A 7,188-nucleotide genomic window follows, 5' to 3' on the forward strand; every position below is an offset into this window, starting at 1 on the left:
TCATATTATGACAGTTTTATTCATCTAAGTACACAAAATAAATACACATTATTTTAAAATAATAGTTTAAAACGCAATAGTGTTTTCAAATTAATATTCCTCGTAAATAAACACCGATTGTACAACCAGAAGAACTTTTTAGAAGGAAATGAAAAATTATTTTGGGAACAATTTTTCAATGGCAGAAAATATATTAGGCACAAATAATTTAGGTCAACTGCATTTCGTCAACTTTATCCTGTTCCTTTAAATATTAGTAATATTATGTTTACCTAAATATAGTAAAGCAAGCATATAATGCAGCTATATATCAAGAGCTATATGCAACTATAGCACTTTCATAGCAGTTTAATATATTAATATTATAAATAATATTTTTACAATTCTGTTTTTGAATAGACTATGGTGACACTATAAGCATCACAGAATATAGATCTTTAAAAACTTTCAATAATCAATTTAATTTTACCCTGATTCTTCTACTTTAAGGTTTTTTGGGTTTTCTTTCTTTGGTTAAGGATTTCTATAAAATATAGGAAACATATGTGGAACAACTATTTAATGATGACCGTCAAAGTGGGGACACACTGACCAATGATGACACTGGCCCTTCGATTCTAAAATCAGAAGTGAAGAATGTCTTAAAAATAACAAAAGACCAAACAACAGTAACGTATACGGAGAAGTATTGAAAATGCTGTGCGAAACAAACTGTCAATTTCTCAACTCTCTCGTTAGACTTTTTAATAATATTTATAACAGCCGGGAGTTTCCTGAAAACTGGCTATAGTCAACTTTTGTCGACTTTTGTCGCCATACCGAAAAAACCAAAAGTCTTGTGATGAACATCGGATAATAAGTACCTATAATTAATCACATTTCAGAGGCATACGTCAAGATTACACAACAGAATAAGCAAAAAATTTGAGGATAACATTGGGGATTCACAGCACTTTTTAGTCTACAGGTACGCATCCACCACTGCAGAAATATGAATAAAGACGTGTACATATGCTTTATAGACTACGCAAAAGCATTCGATAATGTAAAGCACGAGACTCATTCAAACAAGAGACATTCGAACAATAGCGAGTCCCTATTGGAATCAAACAGCTAAAGTAGGATCTATATACATTGATCAATAAAACTGAGATGAAGAAAGGGGTACAGCAGGACTGTATCTTGTGTCCTATCCTCTTTAATATAATCCTCCTATATACTCAGAAAAAGTATTTAAGGCAACGCTGGACGAATGCACAGAAAGCATAAAGATAAATGGAGAAATAATTAATAAAATAATGTGTGCTGATGACACTGTGATTCTAGCGAGCAGCATGTAGAAACTGAGTTGCCTAATGAGTAAGATACAAAAAACAAAATAAACATCACAAAAACCAAATAGATGTTAGTAAGTAAAACACAACATCGACCAAGACAACTGATATTAGACAATCAAAGAATTGAACAGGTAGTTTCGTACATTGTACCTAGGAACAAAGAGTTATTTCAAGTTTTGATCAAGCGAAGGAATTACGTATAAGAATAGAAAAGGTAAGAGCGTCGTTCACTAGCATGAAACAAATTTTCACCTCTAAGAACCTCACCCTACCTCTCAAAATCCGACTTCTGAAATATTATGTATTCCCGGTTTTGTTATATGGAATGGAGGCATGGACAATAACCGCAACATTAATGAAAAAAGTAGAAGCCTTGGAAATGTGGGCTTACCGACGTATATTACGTATATCCTGGACCGAACACGTGATCAACGAGAAGGTACTACGCCGAATAAGTCAAGAGAGAAAGGTAGGAGTCATCATTCAATATTCGCTTGTCCACTGCTGGACATAGATCTCCCTCATAATTTTCCATCTATTTCGATATTGTACCTCTTGCATTCAATTCCTATGACAACGTTTTAGTTAGATCATCAGTCCAATTGGTGGACGACTTCTACTTCGGTAGGAGTAACTATAAAGAAAAGAAAGTTGGAATACTTGAGTCACGTTATGATGCACAATACATATAGAGTACTACAGCTAATCATCCAAGGGAAAATAGACAGCAGAAGGAAGCTAGGGAGGAGTAGATACTCGTGTCTCCAAAACTGGCGGCAATGGTTCGGATTGTCATCGTCCGAACTATTCAGATCTGCCGTAAACAAAGTCAGAATAGCCTTGCTAATTGCCAACATTCAGAACGGACAAGGCACATGAAGAAGAAGGTGAAACGTTTCCGCTAAAAGCTTTCAAATATAGAAGTTCATAGGAGGGAGAAGCGTAAGACGCTCAAGGAAACGATGAGTACCTACTGTAACAGACAATAGCGACTAATATAGCGAAGAACAAAGCGAAGAAGAAAAACTATGAAAACTATGTAACTTACTGATATGCGTTCTGTAAGGAAAAGTACACGATAAGAGAACAGTCAGGCTAATAGACGAAGCAACGAAGCATTAAACCTAGGAATTTTGTGCAGTAAGATGAATCGTCATGCAACTTTTTGCATTCGATTAGAGAGAGTGTCAGGCAACTTTGTGAACTAAATTCATCTAGGGCAAAAATTTTTGTGCATAAGAAAATGCATTTTAAAAGTGCATCTCGAAGAGGTGAAAATGAAAAATTTAGAATTTGGGCAATATTGATAAAAATTAGTTGAATTTTTATAATTGGGGGTTTTGGGGATCGCTGAGCACGAATTTCATATCGGCGATGGTCTCCAAGGTACTTGGTTCCAACGGTGGAACTCGTCGCCTAGAGTTTTACGTTATAATCATTAAAAATCAGTCAATATCCATTACTCGGGGGGTTTTTGAGGTCGCCGGCCACGAATTTAGTGTTGGAGATGGTCTCCAAGATACTTGGTGATCAGGGTGGAACTCGTCGCCTGGAGTTTTATGTTATAATCAATCAATATCAGTCAATAACCATTACTCTGAGGGTTTTGGGGGTCGCTGAACAAGAGTTTCATGTGGTCGATGGTCTCCAAGATACCTGGTGCCCAGGGTGGAGCTCGTCGTCTGGAGTATTATGTTATAATTATTTCAAATCATTTAAAACCATTACGCGGGGGTTTTGGAGGTCGCTGAGCACGAATTTCATGACGGCGATGGTCTCCTGTGTACCTGTTGCCCAGGGTGGAACTCATCGCCTGGAGTTTTATGGTATAATCATTCAAAATCAGTCAATAACCATTACTCTGAGGATTTTGGGGGTCGCTGAACAATAATTTCATGTGGTCGATGGTCTCCAAGGTACCTGGTGCCCAAAGTGAAACTCGTCGTTTAGAGTTTTACGTTATAATTATTACAAATCATTTAAAACCATTACTCGGGAAGTTTTGGGGGTCGCTGAACATGAATTTCATGACGGTGATGGTCTCCAAGGTACCTGGTGCCCAGGGTGGAACTCGTCGCCTGGAGTTTTATGGTATAATCATATAAAATAAGTCAATAACCATTACTATGAAGGTTTTAAGGGTCGCTGGGCACCAATTTCATGTTGGCGATTGTCTTCAAGGTAGGTATACAATAATCTAAAAAATACGTGTTAAATTAAATGTTAGTGCACGTATTCATAATCAATTTATTTGATAAAAAAGTAAAATAAAATAAAAAAATATATTTACTTACTTGAAGTTACACAAATTTCTTTCTTCCGCAATTTCGAAAACCAAAATTATAAAACAGCGCAGCTATAGATTGTAGATAATGAAAATTCCTTTAATACCAATCTTAAACGGCTTGATATTATAATATTATTATTTATTATGTAATTAACAAAACTAATAAGTATAAAATATATGACTTTTTCAAAACACCAACAGTAAAAACTTACTTTGCTTTAAATACGGTATCACTTTTTAGATGTTTTTTTATAATTAATTAAAAATTTTTAAAAGAGCATAACTACATAAAAGTGCAGCTTGGAGGTATTCACATAATACTATATACTATGCTTTGTTTTTAAACCAGGAGCAGTAAAATAAAAAGACAGATTCACACCCAAGAAACTCAATAGAAAAATCACCGTATACATCTTCTTTTTTGGTTAATCATATCGGCCTTCGACGGTAATCCATCAACATTATATTATACTAACGTCGCTAAAGAGTTCTAAAAACCACTGTTTTTTTATATAAAAGCAAACTAGAAATCTAAAAATTAAAATAATACCGCAGAAAACACAAAAAATCGCTGATATAACTTAATTACCCTTGAAATGCCAATTATGTCAAAATTTCATAAATGTCATTAGTATCAAAATTTAACGACAACTGCTTTAAAAGCGACAAAATTTTAAAATAATTTTTAAATAGATAATTTTTTAATATATAATATAAAAGTGTTTTAAGAAAAATTATTAATGAAAAATATATTTAGCGACCCCCAAAACGCCGAAATAATAGATATTTACTGATTTTTAATGAATATAACATAAAACTGCAGGCGACGAGTTCCACTCTAGAAACCAGGTACTTTGGAGACTATCGCTGACATGAAATTCGTACTCAGAGACCCCAAAAACCCCCCGAGTAATGGTTATTGGCTGGTTTTGAATGGTTACAACATAAAACTCCAGGCGACGAGTTTCACCCTGGGCACCAGGTAACTTAGAGATCATCGCCGACATGAAATTCGTACCAAGCTTCGTACCCCCAAAACCCCCAGATTAATGGTTTTTCACTGATTTTGAATAATTATGACATAAAACTCCAGGCGACGAATTGCACCCTGGGAACCAGGTACCTAGGAGACCACCGCCAACATTAAATTGTGTTTAGCGACTCCAAAAACCCCCCGAGTAATGGTTATTGATTGATTTTGAATGGTTATAACATAAAACGCTAGGCAACGAGTTCCAACCCTTGGCACCATGTACATTGGACACCATCGCCGACATGAAATTCGTACTGAGGGACCCTCAAAACCACCAGGGTAATAGTTTTGACTAATTTTGAATAATTATAACTAAAACTCCTGGCGACGAGTTCCACTTTAGGCACCAGGTATCTTGGAGACCATCGCCGACATTAAATTCGTGGTCAGCGATCCCAAAAACCGCCGTGTAATGGATATTGACTGATTTTTAATTATTATAACATAAAACTCCAGGCGACGAGTTCCACACTGGGCACCAGGTACTTTGGAGACCGACGCCGACATAAAATTCGTACACAGCGACCCCCAAAATCCCCAGGGTAATAGTTTTTGGCTGATTTTGGATAATTATAACTAAAAACTCTAGGCGACGAGTTCCACCCTGGGCACCAGGTATCTTGGATACCATCGCCAACATTAAATTCGTAACCGGCGACCCCAAAAATCCCCCGACTAATGGATATTGACTGATTTTTAATGATTAAGTATAACATAAAACTCTAGGCGACGAGTTCCACCGTTGGCACCAAGTACCTTGGAGACCATCGCCGATATGAAATTCGTGCTCAGCGATCCCCAAAACCTCCGAGTATAAAAATTCAACTCATTTCCGTCAATATTTCCCAAGTTCTAAATTTTTCATTTTCATCTCTTCGAGATGCACTTTTAAAATGCATTTTCTTATGCACAAAAATTTTTGCCCTAGATGAATTTAGTTCACAAAGTTGCATGACACTCTCTCTAATCGAATGCAAAAAGTTCCATGACGATTCATCTTACTGCACAAAATTCCTAGGTTTTGGGCTTTTTAGTGCTTCGTTGCTTCGTCTATAAGGCGAGTAATCTTTTTAAATAAATTGAGGAACTGATTTGTAACATGGCAGTTCGAACAAATAAAAATAATAATTATTGTCGTGATCAGTGTCAAAATTTCTTAATTGACAGTTACTAGAAGAAGAACTGTAGGAACTTATCTTTTGAGGATCTTTTTTGGAATGAAATTGTCTCCCATTGGGAGGAAATCGATATCAAATACTGTAAACGGTCATTAACTATTGTAATCGCCAACATAAAACATAAAAGAAGAGTGTAAGCGTGTAAGCATTGCGTCACACTTTTCTGTGAGCTAGAGAAGAGTGGCAAAAGAGCAGTATTTCTGTATAATTAATACCATTGGTTTGTTTCCTTGATTTTGAAGTTATAATCACTTCTTTTTATATAAACAACTTTGAATCTAAAGATAAAAGTGTTAAGATAGTAACACTATATGCTATTTCTAGAGTTGTAAAAATATTTTGATTAACTTTTTTTGATATTTACTGATATTTTTTTGGTGAGTTTTTTGACCAACTATAGTTGACTTTATCTCTTGAAATAAACGCCAGATATTTTAGATATACAACAAATATTTTTGAAAAATATAGTTTATTCAATTTACTGCCTTAATTAGTTATTTTTGATGTGCATAATTTAAATATAGATAGATCAATTCTGGAAACAACTTTTGTATACCCGGAATAGAGAATCTCTAATTTTCTTGCCATATATTTAATAAATTTGAAAAAAAAAATGGATCACAAACGAATTTTAAGCAAATAAATAATTTTTTTTTATAAGGGGGTATCAGCTATGGTTCATTAATCAAGTATTCATTTTGAACAGAACTGAGGAAAAAATGAAGAAGATTTTCTTCTTAGTTTTTTTTTCTTAAATGCTTATTTTTGGTCCAGTTTAAGGGTATACATCGTCAAGTTTTTCATAGGTCTTGGTTCCCTTTAATTATTTTACTTAATATGACTCAAAGTATCCGCTTGTATAACTCCTACTTGCATTCCAAAATGTCCTGCTCCTAGGCAAAGTCTTCAAGGCTCATTTACACTTGGCAAGTTTACTGGGTGAAAGTGATTGCGGCCACTAGACTTGTAAATGTATAAACAACAGAAAAGTGCACTTGCTACTTGTCGGCAAGTACATACTTGCTAGAAGTTGACAGACCGTCTAGTTTACTTGTCGCTTGCCCACTATTTGCATTATTTGTTACGTACTTTCTATGTGTAAACTCTGTTAGACAAGTTCGGACAAGTAAAATTCTATTAAATTTATAACACGTGGTCAACAGCAAATAAACTTGAAAATATGTAGACGGAAAACCACAATCAAGTTAGGTGGCCGCAAGTAGGTACTTTCAGCCAGTAAACTTGCCAAGTGTAAATTAAGTATTATGTACGACCATTATCAAAAATTTATACGTAGTGTATCTAATAATAATTATATACCAGACTTTGTTCACTTTAACTGCGTTCTTTCAT

Source organism: Diabrotica virgifera, chromosome 3 (genome assembly GCF_917563875.1).
Source record: "Diabrotica virgifera virgifera chromosome 3, PGI_DIABVI_V3a".
NCBI lineage: Eukaryota > Metazoa > Arthropoda > Insecta > Coleoptera > Chrysomelidae > Diabrotica > Diabrotica virgifera.